Source organism: Rutidosis leptorrhynchoides, chromosome 6 (assembly GCF_046630445.1).
Source record: "Rutidosis leptorrhynchoides isolate AG116_Rl617_1_P2 chromosome 6, CSIRO_AGI_Rlap_v1, whole genome shotgun sequence".
NCBI classification, from domain to species: domain Eukaryota; kingdom Viridiplantae; phylum Streptophyta; class Magnoliopsida; order Asterales; family Asteraceae; genus Rutidosis; species Rutidosis leptorrhynchoides.
The window spans coordinates 184,634,988-184,656,922 of record NC_092338.1 but is presented as its reverse complement, the minus strand read 5'-3'; the positions used below and the strand labels follow the sequence as shown (position 1 = coordinate 184,656,922).

The window sequence follows — 21,935 nt, the reverse complement described above, 5'->3', positions numbered from 1 at the left end:
ACTACCGAGAGTTGAACAAACTTACCATCAAGAACCGCTACCCACTACCAAGAATTGACGACTTATTTGATCAACTACAAGGCTCGTTGGTTTATTTGAAGATTGATTTACGTTCTGGGTATCATCAAATGCAGGTGAAGGAGGATGATATTCCAAAGACTACTTTTAGGACGCGTTACGGTCATTACGAGTTTATGGTTATGCCGTTTGGGTTGACTAACGCACCAGCTGTGTTCATGGACCTCGTGAACCGAGTGTGTGGACCATACCTTGACAAGTTTATCATTGTTTTCATCGATGACATACTTATCTACTCAAAGAATGACCAAGAGCACGAAGAACATTTGAGAAAAGTGCTAGAGTTGTTAAGGAAAGAAAAACTGTACGCTAAGTTTTCAAAGTGTGCATTTTGGTTGGAAGAAGTTCAATTCCTCGGTCATATAGTGAACAAAGAAGGTATTCAGGTGGATCCAGCAAAGATTGAAACCGTTGAAAAGTGGGAAACCCCAAAAACTCCGAAACATATACGCCAATTTTTAGGACTAGCTAGTTACTACAGAAGATTCATCCAAGATTTTTCTAAAATAGCAAAACCCTTGACTGCATTAATGCATAAAGGGAAGAAATTTGAATGGAAAGATTAACAAGAGAAAGCGTTTCAATTGTTGAAGAAAAAGTTAACTACTGCACCTATATTGTCATTACCTGAAGGGAATGATGATTTTGTGATATATTGTGACGCCTTAAAGCAAGGTCTCGGTTGTGTATTAATGCAACGAACGAAAGTAATTGCTTATGCGTCTAGACAATTGAAGATTCACGAGCAGAATTATACGACGCATGATTTGGAATTAGGCACGGTTATTTTTGCATTAAAGACTTGGAGGCACTACTTATATGGGGTCAAAAGTATTATATATACCGACCACAAAAGTCTTCAACACATATTTAATCAGAAACAACTGAACATGAGGCAGCGCAGGTGGATTGAATTATTGAATGATTACGACTTTCAGATTCGTTACCACCCGGGGAAGGCAAATGTGGTAGCCGACGCCTTGAGCATAAAGGACAGAGAACCCATTCGAGTAAAAGCTATGAATATAATGATTCGCACTAACCTTACTACTCAAATAAAGGAGGCGCAACAAGGAGTTTTAAAAGAGGGAAATTTAAAGGATGAAATACCCAAAGGATCGGAGAAGCATCTTAATATTCGGGAAGACGGAACCCGGTATAGGGCTGAAAGGATTTGGGTACCAAAATTTGGAGATATGAGAGAAATGGTACTTAGAGAAGCTCATAAAACCAGATACTCAATACATCCTGGAACGGAGAAGATGTACAAGGATCTCAAGAAACATTTTTGGTGGCTGGGTATGAAAGCCGATATTGCTAAATACGTAGGAGAATGTTTGACGTGTTCTAAGGTCAAAGCGAAGCATTAGAAACCATCAGGTCTACTTCAACAACTCGAAATCCCGGAATGGAAATGGGAAAACATTACCATGGATTTCATCACTAAATTGCCAAGGACTGCAAGTGGTTTTGATACTATTTGGGTAATAGTTGATCGTCTCACCAAATCAGCACACTTCCTGCCAATAAGAGAAGATGACAAGATGGAGAAGTTAGTACGATTGTATTTGAAAGAAGTCATCTCCAGACATGGAATACCAATCTCTATTATCTCTAATAGGGATGGCAGATTTATTTCAAGATTCTGGCAGACATTACAGCAAGCATTAGGAACTCGTCTAGACATGAGTACTGCTTATCATCCACAAACTGATGGGCAGAGCGAAAGAATGATACAAACGTTTGAAGACATGCTACGAGCATTTGTTATTGATTTCGGAAACAGTTAGGATCGACACCTTCCGTTGGCAGAATTTTCCTACAACAACAGCTACCATTCAAGCATTGAGATGACACCGTTTGAAGCACTTTATGGTAGAAAGTGCAGGTCTCTGATTTGTTGGAGTGAAGTGGGGGATAGACAGATTACGGGTCCGGAGATAATACAAGAAACTACCGAGAAGATCATTCAAATTCAACAACTGTTGAAAACCGCCCAAAGTCGACAAAAGAGCAACGCTGACATTAAAAGAAAAGATATAGAATTAGAAATTGAAGAGATGGTCATGCTTAAAGTTGCACCTTGGAAAGGCGTTGTTCGATTTGGTAAATGAGGAAAATTAAATCCAAGGTATATTGGACCATTCAAGATTATTGATCGTGTCGGACCAGTAGCTTACCGACTTAAGTTACCTCAACAACTCGCGGCTGTACGTAACACTTTCCACGTCTCGAATTTGAAGAAATGTTTTGCTAAAGAAGATCTCACTATTCCGTTAGACGAAATTCAAATCAACAAAAAACTTCAATTCATCGAAGAACCCGTTGAAATAATGGATCGTGAGGTTAAAAGACTTAAGCAAAACAAGATACCAATTGTTAAGGTTCGATGGAATGCTCGTAGAGGACCCGAGTTCACCTGGGAAAGAGAAGATCAGATGAAAAAGAAATACCCGCACTTATTTCCAGAAGATACGTCAACACCTTCAACTGCTTAAAATTTCGGGACGAAATTTATTTAACGGGTAGGTACTGTAGTGACCTGAACTTTTCCATGTTTATATACATTAAATGAAATTATTATTTACATGATTAAGTGTTTCCAACATGTTAAAAAATCAAACTTGTTAAGACTTGATTAATTGAAATAGGATTCATATAGACAATTGACCACCCAAGTTGACCAGCGATTCACGAACGTTAAAACTTGTAAAAATTAAATGATGTTATATATATATATATATATATATATATATATATATATATATATATATATATATATATGGATATATATATATATAGTTAACATGATATTATGATAAGAAAGTATCTCACTAGTTTTTTTTAACAATGAATTATATACAAAAATGAGTTTATTGAATTAAGAAACTCGAAACGATATATATAACAATTATCGTTATAACAACGTCTTACTAAATACATATGAATCATATTAAGATATTGTTACACTATGTTTAAATATGTTAAATGATAAGTAAACATATCATTAAGTGTATTAACAATGAACTACATATGTAAAAACAAGACTACTAACTTAAGGGTTTCGAAACGAGACATATAGGTAACGATTATCGTTGTAACAACATTTAAATATATATATATATATATATATATATATATATATATATATATATATATATATATATATATATCACATTAAGATATATTAATACATAATATTATCATGTTAATATAATAATTTAACATCTCATTAGATATAATAAACAATGGGTTAACAACATTAAACAAGATCGTTAACTTAAAGGTTTCAAAACAACACTTACATGTAACGACTTATACACTTTTGAAAGACTTCAAGACACTTATCAAAGTACTTCTACTTAACAAAAATGCTTACAATTACATCCTCATTCATTTTCATCAACAATTCTACTCGTATGCACTCGTAGCTGTACTCGTACAATACACAGCTTCTAAATGTATTTACTATTGGTATATACACTCCAATGATTAGTTCTTAGCAGCCCATGTGAGTCACCTAACCATGTTGGAACCATCATTTAACATCTAGCATGAAATATCTTACAAAATTACAAACTAATGGAGCCTATATGGAGACTACTAATTCACGTGGAGTATGGTACTCACAAACACATTCACTTTGCAATTTTCTTGAATAAAATTAATCTCTCTCAAGTGTTCGTACTTTGTTCTAAGTGTTCTTCATCATATTCATCAAAATCTAGCTCAATCTAGTTCATAAATCCATACATAAACCAAGTTACAAAATAACTACTTAAGAACACACCAACAACACTTCCAAGTTTGCTAGCTTACTTCCAATCTTGCAAATCCACTTTGAATGATCATCCAACCTCAAGAAATATTTATTATTTACAGTAAGGTATCTTTCTAATATAAGGTAATACTCATATTCAAACTTTGATTCAATTTCTATAACTTTAACAATCTTATTTCGAGTAGAAATCTTACTTGAACTTGTTTTCGTGTCATGATTCTACTTCAAGAACTTTCAAGCCATCCAAGGATCCTTTGAAGCTAGATCTATTTTTCTTATTTCCAGTAGGTTTATCCACAAAACCTGAGGTAGTAATGATGTTCATAACATCATTCGATTCATATATATAAAATTACCATATTCGAAGGTTTAAACTTGTAATCACTAGAACATAGTTTAGTTAATTCTAAACTTGTTCGCAAAAAAACGTTAATCCTTCTAACTTGACTATTAAAGTCAACTAAACACATGTTCTATATCTATATGATATGCTAAATTAATGATTTAAAACCTGAAAACACGAAAAACACCGTAAAACCGGATATATGCCGTCGTAGTAACACCGCGGGCTGTTTTGGGTTAGTTAATTAAAAACTATGATAAACTTTGATTTAAAAGTTGTTCTTTTGGGAAAATGAATTTTATTATGAACATGAAACTATATCCAAAAATCATGGTTAAACTCAAAGTGGAAGTATGTTTTCCAAAATGGTCATCTAGACGTCGTTCTTTCGACTGAAATGACTACCTTTACAAAAATGAATTGTAACCTATATTTCTGACTATAAACTTATACTTTTTCTATTTAGATTCATAAACTTAAGTTCAATATGAAACCATAGCAACTTGAATCACTCAAAACGGATTTAAAACGAAAAAGTTATGGGTAAAACAAGATTGGATAATTTTCTTGTTGTAGCTACGTGAAAACTGGTAACAAATCTATATTAATCATATCCTAGCTAACTCATATTGTATTATACATGTATTCTAATATATTATGTAATCTTGGGATACCATAGACACGAATACAATGTTTTGACATATCATATCGACCCATCTATATATATATATATATATTTCGGAACAACCATAGACACTCTATATGCAGTAATGTTGGAGTTAGCTATACAGGGTTGAGGTTGATTCCAAAATATTATATATACTTTGAGTTGTGATCTAGCATGAGACTTGTATACACGAGGTCGTGGATTGATTCGAGATAAAATATATTGCTTTATTTCTGTACATCTAACTGTGGACAACTAGTTGTAGGTTACTAACGAGGACTGCTGACTTAACACACCCAAATCATTAAAATGTAATAAAAAATGTTGTAATTATATTTTGATCATAATTTGATATATATGTACATATTTATTATAGGTTCGTGAATCAACCCGTGGCCAAGTCTTACTTCCCGATGAAGTAAAAATCTGTAAAAGTGAGTTATAGTCCCACTTTTAAAATCTAATATTTTTGGGATGAGAATACATGCAGCTTTATAAATGTTTTACAAAATAGACACAAGTACATGAAACTACTTTCTATGGTTGAATGATCGAAGCCGAATATGCCCCTTTTTGCTTGGTAACCTAAGCATTAGTAAACCAGTCTACTAATTGACGCGAATCCTAAAGATAGATCTATTGGGCCCAAAAAACCCCATCCGTTGTAGCGGATGCTTTAGTACTTCGAGTTTTTATATCATGTCCGATGGATGTCCCGGAATGATGGGGATATTCTTATATGCATCTTGTTAATGTCGGTTACCAGGTGTTCACCATATGAATGATTTTTATCTCTATGTATGGGATGTATATTGAAATATGAAATCTTGTGGTCTATTATTACGATTTGATAAATATATAGATTAAACCTATAACTCACCAATAATTTTGTTGACGTTTAAAGCATGTTTATTCTCAGGTGATTATTAAGAGCTTTCGCTGTTGCATGCTATAATATGGACAAGATTTGGTGTCAGCATGCTTGTATAATATTGTTTAAAACTGCATTTGAGATTTACTTTGTTGTAACATATTAATATTGTAAACCAATATGTATTGGTAGTATGTAAGTGTGATATTTTTAGATTATCATTCCTGAATAATCTAGGTGGTGACTTTTTAACCTTGTCGATAAAATAAAGGTTATGGTTTATTTTAAAAACGAATGCAGTCTGTGAAAAACGTCTCATATAGAGGTCAAAATCTCGTAACGAAATCAATTAATATGGAACGTTTATAATCAATATGAACGGGACATTTCAGACACAACTCTTCATTTTGGCGGGAATAACTGTTAAGTAACAGTCATAACATTTGGTGGGAAAACAGGTTGGAAATACCTCTTCGGTATAGAAAAGTAGTGGCTTTTCGGTTAAGGTTTCGGGGCGCTGCCCCTTGGACCCCGTCAGGGGCGCTGCCCCTTAGACACCCCCGCCATATTGCGACAATGTCTAGTCAACTCTTATGGGCGTGCACTCTGCACTCTCTGAACCCGTTACTAAGTATAACTAGACAACTCTTGCTTTTCAAGTAAATCCCAATTTTTTTTTTTACAGCGATTGGGATCACCCGAGGGGGATAAACCACCCGTTGCGATCATCTCCCGTTTCAACTATGACAATGCAGCGATAATAACCTCGCCCCCATAGCTACCCGGGAGGAAACCTTGAAATCGATCCAAGAGCACGACCAAGTAAAACACCATCCCCTTTACCCCTCCCCCCCCCCCTAAACGATATGGGAAAGGTGCCATGGGTGGATACTTCATGGCAGAGATGAAATTGTGTTTTTAATATGTAGCCAACAGGGGTCGAACTCCTGATCTCCCCTAAAGGAGGCAGGCCACTGATGTTATGCGAGGTGTATACAAAATATACTATATTTTTACTATGAAATACGATACAAATACGATACAATTTTACACAAGTTATTTATTTATTTATAGAATGGATATACGTAAACCTTGCTACAACACTTATAGGCAGTGTACCTAATCGTAGAGTAGTGTAGTTTTTAGTAAGTCCGGTTCGTTCCACAGGGAGCTGGCTAAGTTTAACGCTATATTTTAAAAACTATATTTGTATAAAATATATATAATTATATATAGTAATATTATTATAAAAGGGGGGTTTTTACCGTTTAATGACCGGTTTTTCGATTTTAAATAAAGCGTAAAGATAAATGACGATAATATAAATGACAGAATTTAAATTGCGATAAAGTAAATTGCAGTAATTAAAATGACAGTAAATAAAGGTACTATGAAATATGAAATAAAAGTATTATGCTTATTTAAACTTCCGTAATCATGATGTTTGACATTTTGATTTTAATTAATTGTTACCCGGGTTAATTGTCCTTTGTCCTGGTTTATTTGATACCTATCTGGTTTTTGTCCATAATAGTCCATCAGTCATAATTATAAAATGCTCGTCAAATTAACCTTATTCCCGAAGTCAAATATTCCAACTAATTAGGGATTCGAACTGTAACAAGGTTTTAATACTTTGTTAATAATTACACCAGGTTATCGACTGCTCGTAATTCAAGGTTTTAATACTTTGTTAACAATTACACCAATTATCCTTGTATGTAATCCACCCCTGTTTTAATGAGATATGAATATTAATTTACCCACTTGATCAGAATGAATAATCAATTACCCAATCCGAATAATTAATTAAATGATCGTAAAAGATATCGTATAAACGTCACTAAATAGAACATACATAATCATTTTAATAATTATTAGATTAACTAATTTGAAGATAGGTTCGACAGGTTCTAATGAGTTGTCATTCGATTAGATAATACCCCTATCTATTAATAGTCAATAGTCCAATGTCCACAAGTGTCGGTCTTTTGTCCAAACCTTAATTATGGTACAAAATCTAATAACCCAATCTTAATTTTTAGTCCAACATCACAATTACTTTGGCTTAAATAAGCATAATAATAACTTAGTTACGAGACATTAATTTCAAAAGGAAGAACATAGCTTACAGTGGTGATTAATTGCGTAGCGTTGCACGGACAGAATTTTGACTTAAAACCCGTAAAACATTCTTAAAATAACCTTATCATTTTTAACTTAAAATTAAAATTATATATATATATATATATATATATATATATATATATATATATATATATATATATATATATATATATATATTACGTTACATAGAAAGGAAAAGAAAAAGGTGTGTTTTACTCGTCGAAAAATGCTGAATTTATAGGACCTGTCCAGGTTTCTGGCTTCATGCGATCGCATGAAAAATGGTCTTCCTGGCCATGCGATCGTATGGCCAGCTGGATCAGGCCACCTACTTTTGTTTTCTAGTTTTGTCGACGTTTTATTAATATATAATATAATATATATATATAATTTTAAGAATTATTTATATATTATATTACATTTATGTGCATAGTTGACTTGTATTTTAGCTCCGTTGTGTCGCGCGTTGATAGGTGGCTCAAGTCCCGGTTCCGGATTTTCGAACGTCCTTTCATACGCGGAGATATCTTGTAGTTTGCATTTTGTGGCTTGCACTCTTATAATTTTTAGACGTTTCTCACCATTAAATTGAACCACTTGAACTATATCTTGTACATTTGAGCTTTTTAGTCATTTGCGTCTTCAAATCATCGTTTTCTTCTTTTGTCTTCGCACTTATTTATTTAAACGAATATTACATAAAAATAGAACAATTACAACTAAAAGCTTTACATATTGGAAGGATATTGTGCCTAAATATATGTTCATTTGGAGCACTATCAAATATCCCTACACTTGAGCGTTGCTTGTCCTCAAGCTATACAAAACTTAAAATAAAATCACACTTCACTCGAATCACTTTTTTTTATTCTCACACTTTATACATCAGTAATTTTGATATGGCGGTATGAACAATGATAGTAACGATGTGGTTTACAGTCCCACATGACTATAAAAATTTAGATCCTTTAAGGAAATTGGATCTTTATGAAAACATTTGATCTTTTGAAAATTCATTCTAGATTTTATCCTAGATAAGTTTTCCGGAATAACCCTTCACCGGTGTTTGCAAATTATTTTTGTGGGTTTGGTGGGTTTCAGATTTGAAAATTTTAGCACAAAACTTATGGTTTTGTGTCACCCACTTGCTAACCTTGTATTGGGAAAGCAACACGTCCAGTATACTTGCTCCGTATATTACCTTTCGGTAAACTACCGTCCGGTTGTAAAGGAAAGCGTTGATCAAGCAACTGTTAAGGCAATGTCCCGTGACATGCTTTTGATTATGGTCTATATCGTGTCGGATGCAATTACTATCCTTTGTAGGAGCAATAGTAAAGATCACCCTATAGTTTTTTGGTCTGGCACAAGGTCTTGTCTTCGACCATGCTATGCAACCACCGTTCTTACGGTTGACACCCAATTTGGTTCAGGTGACCTAATGAATTCCAGGTGAATTCCTAGGATTTTACGTTCAATGGTAATGAACGCATTGAAAATGGGTTTTCAGAAAACAAATCGGTTTTAATTTTGATTAAAATATTTTCTCGTTCAAGCTCGAGTTTAGATATCATTGAATTCCATGAGTTTGTAATTCTCAATCTTTAAAGTCAATCTCAAGGATTGAGTAATATCAGGCGTAAAAGCTGATTTTTAATCTTTAAGGAGATTATCCTTTCTGGAGGTCTGATTCATTAGTCTTATCAAGCTAATTTGCACGGCGCCCTCCCCATTTTACGAGACAGATCCTCTCATGGTTAGGATAAGTCTGACCACTTGGCGACCCTGTTTGATGCTGAGATCCGTGGATTTCCTGCTGATTTTAGAGATGACGTTTCTAGATTTTTTCGTCAACCTACAGCTAGTCTGGACGACAACTTCCTGACCTAAATCAAGAAGCGCGTGTCTTTTTCGGAAGACTTTACTTCCTTTTAATGATGGAATTGATTCATCGTGCAGATCCATCTTTTTTTCAAATATATATTACAGTAAATTAGGTAAAACTGATTAAAATCGTCCAAAACAAAAGTACCTGCAATAATCTGTACCAAATATATGTGATATGTGTTGGTAAATTCTTCCCACACTTAGCTTTTATTTATTTTTTTCTTTGCCTTTTTATTCTCCTCTATTCCATTTTAAATGAATTCTAACGTTTTGGGTTGTTTCTCCATTTATGTTCTCTCCGAGGTAACAATAATTTCGGTATTATCACCTAGTTTTATCGTTCATAAATATGTATAAACATGATTTTGAATTCATTTAGTTGAAAATTTTTCAAATTTTCACAAAATTTTTCAAATTTTCACAAAATTTGGCAATTATACTAAGTGTAAATCCGAGAGAATTTATAACCCTTCCCCACACTTGAGATCATGCAATGCCCTCATTTGCATGAAATCAGACTATAATTATAAATTCATGAGGGTGATTAGTGTAGAAAAGTGATTAAAAATACCGAGTTTGTAAACATATTATTTTATATCACATTTGATATTTTGCGTCTTGTCGTCAAAATTAGTAGCTTTTGCTGAACTTTAATGTCAGTCTTTGAAAGTGCGCTGTTTTACCCTGTTTTGTATATAAGATAAACTACAAACATATATATATATATATAAATATTTATATATATATATATTTTATAAAACCTTTATTTATTAAAACAATTTAAATGAATAATTTTTTAAAATTTTGTTTCCTTTTACTTTAGGTAGTTTCGGTATGTTTACCTAGTCCGTCCCTCGACAAAATTTAAAATTTATCGTTTTTTAAAGCGATTGTTTTAAAAGCAAAGATTTTTTTTGGGTTTTTTAATTTTTTTTGGTATACTTTAGATCAATAAAATTAAAAATAATGATAACAAAATTTTTCGTCCCACCCTCGGGTAAAGCAATTTCGGTTCTATGACCTAGTCTTCAACTTACGATGAATTTTAGAAATCATTTTTTAAACTTAATGAAATAAAGTAATTTTTGTTTTTAAATTCACACAAAACTTAAATTTAAAAATGCATATTAATTTCATACGAAACCTACAAAACAAAAATTCAAAATGGGGGGAGAAAACCAGTTCTTTAGTATCTGCTAGTGGAAAAGACCAATCGAATTCCATTCTCGAAACTACATGAGAACAGAACAACTAACCCTAGACAGCATTATTTCTTAGAACATTTGAATCTCCCCACACTTAGGTAGCTGTGGTGTCGAAATTGTGGTTAACTTCATTGTCAATTTCTCTTGGACCATTTATATCTGTGACTTTTGCTTTAAGCCATTGGTCGGATTCCTGTGTAATATCCACAAATTCAACTAGTTTTACCTTTTCTTTAGGCGATAGATTGGATACTAACCGGTTACATAACTTATAGTTCACCTTGGTTCTAGCATCGCGAATCCGTTTAATAAGTTTCTTCATTGAACTGTTAATAACGGGATCATTTAATTTCGTACCAACAACGGGGTTCTTTGTTATCAAGTCATCATTAGGTGTCACTTCATCTTCCCCACACTTAGGCGTTTTATTATTGTTAAGCACTACCGTTGGAGTTGGTAAAACAATATGGTTCTTATCAATCATTTTTGTTGGTTCAATGGTTTTGGTTGGTGGAGATTTAGACTTTTGACTCATAAAGGCGATCGATTTTTCATCATTACTAAGTGTCATTCTACCCTCTCTTACATCAAATAACGCCCTGGTGGACGCTAAGAATGGTCGACCTAAAATTAGAGGAATGTTTGGGTCCTCTTCTATGTCAATGACAAACAATTCGACTAGAAAGGTTAAATTATCCACTTGAACGGGCAGGTTGTCAGCAATTCCAACTGGGTGCCTAATGGTTTGATCAAAGAGTCGAACACTCATTTCTGTTGAACTTAAATCACCTACTCCTAATCTCTTATATAATGAAAGAGGCATACCACTTACACTTGAACCTAAATCTGCTAGTGCATTATACATGACACAATCACTAAGTAGACAAGGAACAATAAATTCACCTGGATCACCCACCCTGGGTGGAAGTTTTGGTGGAACTGTCTTCACCAGGTTTATCTTTACGGTTTTTGTTTCTTGTACTTTCTTATTCTTCTTCTTCTTTCCAGAGGTATCACAAACTTTATTACCTATTACTTGCTCATACTCAACTCCTTTTCTTGGAAACGGGATGGGTGGTCTGTATGGTGCCACCACTGGCTTTACATACTCGGGTGGTGGTGGTGTTGTAACTTCTTCATTGTTACTCACATCTAAAACCTTCCCATCTTCTGATGATGGTTTTTCAGAATTTGTTGACACCATATTAACATTCTCATTTTGAGGATTTACTTCAGTATTACTCGGTAGCTTTCCTTCTTCCCTCTCACTCATCATGCCAGCAAGAGTACCTACGTGTTTTTCTAGATTCAAAATGGAAGCTTGTTGAGTTCTTAATGACTGACCAAACCTCTCATTTGTTTGGGTTTGAGATGTAATAAATTGTTTTTGAGATTCCATTAGCTTTGCCATCATTTCTTCCAGATTTGGCTTTTTCTCTTCAGTTTGTTGTGGAGGTTTATACAAGCTAGGTCTTTGTGGATTGAAAGTGTTGTTTTGAGTTGGTTGGTTATTCGGACCTTGTTGGTTGTACGAGTTATTGTTGGGTCCATTTGGATTGTAAAGAATGTTTTGATTTCGATTGAAGTTTGGCCTTGGCGATTGATAATTATTTTTATAATTATTTCCCGGCCTTTGGTTCATATAGGAAACATTCTCACGTTGTTCCATCGTTTGCTCAATGTGACAATCTTTCGTTAAGTGTGGTCCACCGCATTGCTCACAACTGATTCGTATTGCGTGAATATCTTTTGTCATCTTTTCCATTCGTCTTTCGAAAGCATCTATTTTTTGCGGAAACGGAATCAAAGTTATGGCTAGAATTGGCTCTAGCCGCTTTAGATGAACGAAAGATATCTTTTTCTTGATGCCACTCATGTGAGTGGGATGTTGTGTTATCAATAATTTTGTAAGCTTCAGTTGCGGTTTTCTTCATAATGGCCACCAGCTGTTATGTCGATGTCTTTTCGTGTAGCAATGTCGCATCCTTGGTAAAATATTTGTACTATTTGATAAGTATCTAAACCATGTTGAGGATATCCTCTCAACAATTTTCCGAATCTTGTCCATGCCTCATATAATGTTTCATTTGGCTTTTGCACGAACGTAACAATTTCTCCTTGAAGTCTCACAGCTTTAGATGCCGGAAAGAATTGTTTAAGAAATTTTTCAACTAAAACATCCCATGTATCAATCGCCCCTTCAGGTAACGATCCTAACCAATCTTTGGCTTCTCCCTTTAAAGTCCAGGGAAATAACATGAGATAGATCCGTTCATCCTCAACTTCTCTGATTTTGAATATAGTACAAATCCTATTAAAGGTTCGAAGATGTTCGTTTGGATCTTCTTTTGGCGTACCACTATATTGGCATTGATTAGTTACTATGTGTAGGATTTGTCATTTGATTTCATAATCTGGCACATTAATGTCTGGCTTAATAATGGCGTAACCTTGGCCCGTGCGTGTGGCTTTCATTCGGTCTTCCATACTTAGAGGTTCTGTTACTTCCATAATTGAATTTGTTGAATCTAAATCACTATAGGATTCTGATTTAATGGTTTCTTCCTCAAGAATCTTTGGATGAGTAATTTGTGGTTCCGGAGGAATGATTATTGGTTCAGGATCTCTGAATTGTCCTTGAATATCCTCCGAATTTTCAATTGTGAGGTCGGGTTCAAAAATGGATTATCGTAAATTTGAATTGGAGTACTTGGTCGACTAGATGACGATTCTAAAGAAAAATCAACGGCGACAATATTGGCTAAATGTCTTGATCGAGTTACAGGTGGTGAACGTATGAAAGGTGGTGAACGTTTTGCTCGGTGCATTCACTGAATATCCTATTAGTTATAAAAATAAAAATTATATAAGTTATCAAATTAATAGACTTTTCTGATTTTGCTCACGTTTCGAATAGCCAATAGATGCAGCAGGTAGCCAGGACCCTTTAAATCGGAAGCCCACAACTCGCCACTAACAAATCCAACTATTACTACGAACCAGAAAATTTTGGATGTCTATCAATTTAACCACTTAAAATAATTTTTCGTTTTGAAATTTTAGAGAAGAAATAGAAAATTCTATGTCCTAAAAACTAGAGCGTCGAGAAATAAGAAAGAAAAAGAGCGCGTCGAAAAACGTTGAAAAATAAAAGGTCGAAAAACAAAAATAAGAAAATAAGCGTCGAAACTTAGAATTCTAAAAACTAAAAAGTAAAACTTACGTCTAAAGGTATTAAAACTTAAAAGGAATTCTATATTCAAAACGGCAATAACTTAAAAGGCACTAAAACTTATTAAATATAAAAGCGATAAGCGACGTCGTAAAATTCTAGAGCATCTAAATGTTAGTCTAAAGAAAAAGTACTTAAGGGATTTTACGGCAAAGTCTCAAAATTCTAGAAATAAAAATAAACTACGGCAAATACTAAATTTAAAACTAAGTACGAACGAAAAATTATAAAATTACGCTTTAACTAATAAAAAGATACAAAATATAAAATAAGTTTATAGTTATAAAAATACAATTTTAGAAAAATATTATTTTTATATTATTTATTTTATAAAAGTATTAATTTTTATATATTAATAAAACTAATTAAACTTAAAAATACAAATTAAATAATAAAACTAAAACTAATATTAAAAACTAATTAAATAATTAAACCCTAATTAGGGTTGATTAATAATAATTATTAATAATACTCCGTAATTAATGTTGTACGAGGTTGAAACCTGGCGTGTCAGATAGAGCCATGCGGTCGCATGGATATTCTAAACTGCAGCCATGCGATCGCATGGGCTGTGGATTCAGTTTAAATGTTTGGCTGCTATAGTGTAGTGGCCCGATTACTTTTTATTTTATTTTATATTTTTGTAAAATATTTATATAAAAAGTTATAAATAAGAAAAATTTACTTATTAGTTTTTATAACTTTTCACAATAAAAAGAAATATAAACTTTTTAAATTTAACTAAACTTAAAAATATAGATATATATTTTTCTTTTTTTTATATTTTTTTATTGTATTATATAAAACGTATTTTTATAAAAATGAATTAAAGCTTAATAAAAATCTTTTTTCTTTTAATAGCGTTTTGCTTCGGTGTTACCCGGCAGCGGCGCCAAAAACTTGATGTTATGCTAGGTGTATACGAAATATACTATATTTTTACTACGAAATACGATACAAATACGGTACAATTTTACACAAGTTATTTATTTATTTATAAAATGGATATACGTAAACCTTGCTACAACACTTATAGGCAGTGTACCTAATCGTAGAGTAGTGTAATTTTTAGTAAGTCCGGTTCGTTCTACAGGGAGCTGGCTATGTTTAATGCTATATTTTAAAAACTATATTTGTATAAAATATATATAATTATATATAGTAATATTATTATAAAAGGGTGTTTTTACCGTTTAATGACCGGTTTGTCGATTTTAAATAAAGCGTAAAGATAAATGACGATAATATAAATGACAGAATTTAAATTGCGATAAAGTAAATTGCAGTAATTAAAATGACAGTAAATAAAGGTACGATGAAATATGAAATAAAAGTATTATGCTTATTTAAACTTCCGTAATCATGATGTTTGACGTTTTGATTTTAATTAATTGTTACCCGGGTTAATTGTCCTTTGTCCTGGTTTATTAGTGTGATGACCCGGAAATTTCCGACCAAATTTAAACTTAATCTTACTATGATTTTGACACGATAAGCAAAGTCTGTTAAACTGAGTCTCAATTTTTTTTTGAACTGTTCACATGGATTCATTTACCCTTCGACTATTCCGACGATTGACGAACCATTATATAATTGGATATGAATATATGTTTGTATATATATATATATATAAAGGTAAGTATATATATAATAATTAGAAAATAATAAAATATAATTTAAACTTTTAAAATTTAATAGGTAAAATAAGATATAAATAATCAAGTTATAATTAAAAATGAATCTATATATACAAATATATGAATTCTATATATAATTATCATTATATGTATATTTTAATATATGTTAATATATAAAACTTAATACTTACAATAATTTATTATGTAATGTATAGTAGCTTTGTTGTTAGAAAAACTATGAATTTAATTATTGTAGGACTATTAAAAGTATTCTTATTAACTTGATTACTAAAATTATCATTGTATTAAAAATTATTATTATCATTACTAAAAAGATTAATTATAATCTATAAATATAAATATTATTATAAGAATAATTAAAACTATAATTTTAATTATCATTATGATCATTTACTATTATATAATTATAAATTTTTACTAGTATTAATTATAATAATCAAAGTATTATTATTATTGTATTAAGATTAATTATGATATAAATACAAATACATATAGATAGTATGGATATATATAAATAAATACAGATATATAAGTGAAGAAAGATACAGATATAATTAAAGATATATATATATACAGATATAAATACGCATATGAAATTATCCATCTGTATCAGTTATATATTTTAATAATTTTTTTGTTTCTTTCTTCTTACCTTCTGTTGCTCGTGAACTTCTGTCTCCTCCAGCTTGCATACAAAACAAAGTTTACTTAATTAATGTTGTAATATAAATCATTTACTAGTATGTCTTACAGCTGCTACATTATTGAAATCAAAAGTAAAACCACAGCATTAACTATTTTTTTTTCTTCTTCGTAAACCATTTTAACCCATAACCCATTTTCGAATCAAACACAAAAATCTAAATATGCAATTGTGTTAGGAATCATCAACTAAAACTATCTGTGAAGTTTCACATTCTAATTCTTGTTATCGATCGAGAATTTGTGAGTCAAAGTTCAAAAATCTAAAAGTCAAACGGGTGTTCTTCAAATCAATTCGAGTTTTCTGTTATAAATCAAGATCAATTGATGATCACAGCAGTTTCTAGGAATGATTTCAAATATAATTCGTTCTATAATCTTTGTTCAAAACGTTCTCCAATTCAAAATCATTATTTTTTTTTCTCCATGTAACAGCGACAGCAGCTATTGTTCTTGGATTTTTTTTTTGATTAATTAAAACCAATATGATGTTAGCCTATTTCACTGTAATTCATAAACCAAAATCGTTAGTCAATTGGGTTATTATGGTTGGTTTTCTCTGGTTGATCTTCTTTTTAGAGATGAAGGTGAAAATGGAACAGAAAATAGATATGGTTTAAATATATACGGCTGGATAATAAAACAGAAAATGGGGCAACAGCCCAATGGTTAAGAGTGCTAGCGGGAAGCGGGAGGTCGCGGGTTCGAGTCTCCAATGGGATAAACTTTTTTTTAGAAAACACTCTAAGGGTATACACTCTTATATTTTATTATTATTATTATCATTATTATTATTATTATTATTATTATTATTATTATTATTATTATTATTATTATTATTATTATTATTATTATTATTATTATTATTATTATTATTATGATTATTATTGTTGTTGTTATTATTATTATTTGTTATTATTATTCAGTAGGAGTGTTGTTATTATTATTAATATTAAGTATTATACCTATTATTTTTTTTTATTATGAATATTAGTTATGATATTACCATTAAGTACTATTAGTATTATTAATATTGTTATCATTAATTTTATCATTTCTACTATTAATATATGTATTATGATTATTATTAGGATTATGACTATTATTATTATCATCATTATTAGTATTTGTATCATTTGGTAATTATCTGTATTATTATTGTTATCATTAACATAAGTACTATTGTTAAAGTTATCATTATATTACTATTATTACTATCAATATTATTACTATCATTTTTATCATTATCAGAACCACTACAAATAGATGTTTTTATAAAAATATATAACACTATATTTTTTTAATTAAAAAGATATAAATTAAGCTATATATAAAAGATATCAATTAAAATATAAATATATATTTTATCATATATAAACCTTAATATATATTTTATTATTATTAATGATGAATAATAGCTATATAAAATTATATAAATAATAATCATTTTCAATTATATTTACAAACTAAATAAATAATATATAAAGTTATAATATATGAAATTGTTCGATTACGAGTATATGTTTTAATATATATAACTGATATAGGTTCGTGAATCCGAGGCCAACCCTGCATTGTTCCATGGCGTCATATGTATTTTTACTACAAAATACAGTATTGTGAGTTTCATTTGCTCCCTTTTTAAATGCTTTTGCAATATATATTTTTGGGCTGAGAATACATGCATTGTTTTTTATAAATGTTTGATGAAATAGACACAAGTAATCGAAACTACATTATATGGTTGGATTATTAAACCGAATATCGCCCCTTCAAGTCTGGTAACCTAAGAATTAGGGAACATCACTAATTTTGAGAATTAGTGCACGCCTAATTGACGCGAATCCTAAAGATATATCTATTGGGCCTAACGAATCCCATCCAAAGTACCAGATGCTTTAGTACTTCGATTTCGTTTTTATCATGTCCGAAGGATTTCCCGGAATGATAGGGGATATTCTTATATGCATCTTGTTAATGTCGGTTACCAGGTGTTCAATCCATATGAATGATATTTTTGTCTCTATGCATGGGACGTATATTTATGAGAATTTAAAATATGAAATTTTGTGGTCTATTAAAAATTATGAAATGATTGTTTATGATAAACTAATGAACTCACCAACCTTTTGGTTGACACTTTAAAGCATGTTTATTCTCAGGTATGAAAGAAATCTTCCGCTGTGCATTTACTCATTTTAAAAATATTACTTGGAATCATTTATGACATGTTTCAAAAGACATTGCATTCGAGTCGTCGAGTTCATCAAGATTATTATTAAGTTAATTATAGTTGGTTATATTGTGAAATGGTATGCATGCTTGTTAATTTTCAATGTAAAGAAAGTTTATCTTTTAAAAACGAATACAATGTTTGTAAAATGTATCATATAGAGGCCAAATACCTCGCGATGTAATCACCTATTGTGAATCGTTTGTAATCGATATGGACTTCGTCCAGATGGATTAGGACGGGTTGCTAGAGTTGGTATCAGAGCGGTGGTCTTAGTGAACCAGGTCTTGCATTAGTGTGTCTAACTGATAGTTGTTTAGATGCATTAGTGAGTATGGACTTCGACCGTGTCTGCATGTCAAAATTTTTGCTTATCATTTCGTGTTGAAAATTACCTGCTTATCATTCTTAGGGAATCACTTGCTTATCATTCTTAATCTAGACATATCTTACTGCCTGGATTGCATGAATAATGTACAGACAAAAAAAAAATTCATATCTTAGCGTATATGTTATTGTTACCTTTGCCTGACAGCTTCCGTAGATTCCTCTGTAACTTATGGGATTTTAGTATTATATATGCATATGTAAACTATGTATTGCAGGATACTAATCTACATCCTATAATCTATTGCTTATCGAAAATCCTTCATCTGATCGTACGAGATGAATCCCTCAACCAGTTCGAGTCCCTCAGATTCCGATAGCTATTCCGATAGTTATTTCGACAGGTATCCCGACATGGATATTCACCTAAGCTCCGAAAGCAGTGTCACCAGAATGAATCAACCAATCATCCATCCCAAATTCATCTGATGGGTTCGTAGTCGACTTAATCAATGGAGACGCGCAGAAGGCGATCCCTTCCACCAACCGAATTCACCGATTGGCGAAGAACCTGAAGCACTTACCGGCTAACCTATCTGAAACACCATTTTCAGCCTCATTTCCAGGGTAGCTCGTCACGATTATATTCTATCCACAATTCTAAACCTTATTCATCTGCTAGTTCTGACCGAAAATCATCCTGGAATAATCGAAGAAGTCAACGAACTTCGCGCTCGAGTAATCAATTTGGAAAACGTGGTGCAAAATCTACCAGCTTCAACAACAGCACTGGCAACATCTGTACCACCAACAACCTAAGTTTCAACATCACATGCCTCAACATCTCATTCTGTACCTCGAGTATAATCATCGTTCTACATGACGTTCTACATCTTCGTTCTTCATGATGATTATGTAATCTCTAATGTTTTAGAGATTATATATTCATGTTCTAACGGTAAATCAAATGAGTTTAATATCATATTAACTCATTAAATCTATATTACATCTGAAGAAAATATATATGTATATATGTTTTCATAAATATTGTAATTAAAAATTCTTTTGAACAAACTGTTAATGATGAAAATATTTTAACGGGTAGGTAGTACCCGAGGAATATTTAGATTTCACATTAATAAGTTACACTGTACATTATTCGAATCTGATTCAACAATCATTTACTATCCTACTTACATCCACAGAGATACGAATCCATTCACCACAGAATACCTATTTTCATTCAATTTCATATTTGGATTTTGACCTATCAGAATTCAACAAGTGGCATAATGAAGAAAACATTGGACAAAATAAAATTTGTTAGAAACAAACAATTTAACTATGAGAAAATTTGTTAAGAATCCATGCTAACTGTTCCTAGCTAACTGTTCCTAGCTAACTGTTAATTCCGTATTACCTTTTATTTATCGCAATTTATTTATCGCATTTTATTTATCGCAATTTTAATTCTCGTAATTTTATTTATCGTCATTTAATTTCTGTTATTTATTTTACGCACTTCAAATATCGGGACACGTATACAAGGTTTTGACATATCATATCGACGCATCTATATATATTATTTGGAATAACCATAGACACTCTATATGCAGTAATGCGGGAGTTAGCTATACAGGGTTGAGGTTGATTCTAAAATAATATATATAGTTTGAGTTGTGATCGAGTCTGAGACATGTACACGGGTCACGATACGTATTAATTAATTCAAATATTATATATTAAGCTATATATGAATTATTGGACTGTTAATTGTGGACTATCAACTGTGGACTACCAACATTGGACAATTAAAATGAATTAAAATATTGATTATAACATATGAAACTAAACAATTCTTCAAGTTTGCCACTTGATTTCATCTTAAACCTCATTTGTATCTCGATGATTACAATATGCGTTCAAATCCTTCATAAATTCTTGAAGACATCTCAATCGAGAGGATGAATCAACCGCACTTCATCTACGAAAGAAAAGATTGATGCATATAGTTATGCACCTGAAAAACTCTTGGAACCTGAGTAAACGTTTAAAACATAGCTGTGATAATTCCTTGGGCATTGTTATTACCGTAAATAACAATGCAATTCTTTTCCAAATTAGCCAATTTTGTCACAGCTCCAGCAAGTCAACTTCGTCTTTTCAACCGTACTAGTCTTATTTTAACCTTGATATATATGCATGCTCATTTATTGTTACCGGGGAACCTTTTATATTCCATCTGATTACCAGCAGACGTACCAGCAACCACGTTGCTCTTTGGCTCAAATATCTACGACAAATCAATATATTTATCTATTGAAATCTTATCATGAACTCATCGGTATCTTGTAACGATAATTACCATACCAAGTACCGGAAGTCATCAATCGATAATCTCGAAATTCTCAGCGATTCTACGACAACAATTTATATATATATATATATATATATATATATATATATATATATATAACTTCTATCTCCTGTATTTACGAATTTCAATTCTGAATTTTTGAAAAGCGCTTTAGCTTATGAATCAGTTTCCTGAGTTTTGGAAAAGCTGATGAAGCAGTGAAAACTAAAGACTGCCTTAACAGTCAAAAGTTTGATGATAAAGAATGGAGTGTTGGAAAAGCTCAAAGATTTTGATACTGAAAAATGAATTGAGCAAATCATGAAAGAGACTCTGAACAAGGACTAAACTTGTACATAAAAGAATCCTGATAATTCTGTTTCTGATGAAATCTTTAACGAATACCTTGCTCCTTAATCGCTCTAAATCATCGTGAATGAATTTCTTCATCACAAATTGATTCAGAAA

The 21,935-nt window shown here is 31.7% G+C and overlaps 1 non-coding gene across 1 annotated transcript; it reads left to right on the top strand.

Annotated features, from left to right (window-relative positions):
- Positions 1-12,979: 12,979 nt before the first annotated feature.
- LOC139856336 (small nucleolar RNA R71) lies at positions 12,980-13,086 on the top strand. The gene has a single exon (XR_011761824.1). It is a non-coding gene; the product is annotated as a small nucleolar RNA R71 (small nucleolar RNA).
- Positions 13,087-21,935: the final 8,849 nt, after the last annotated feature.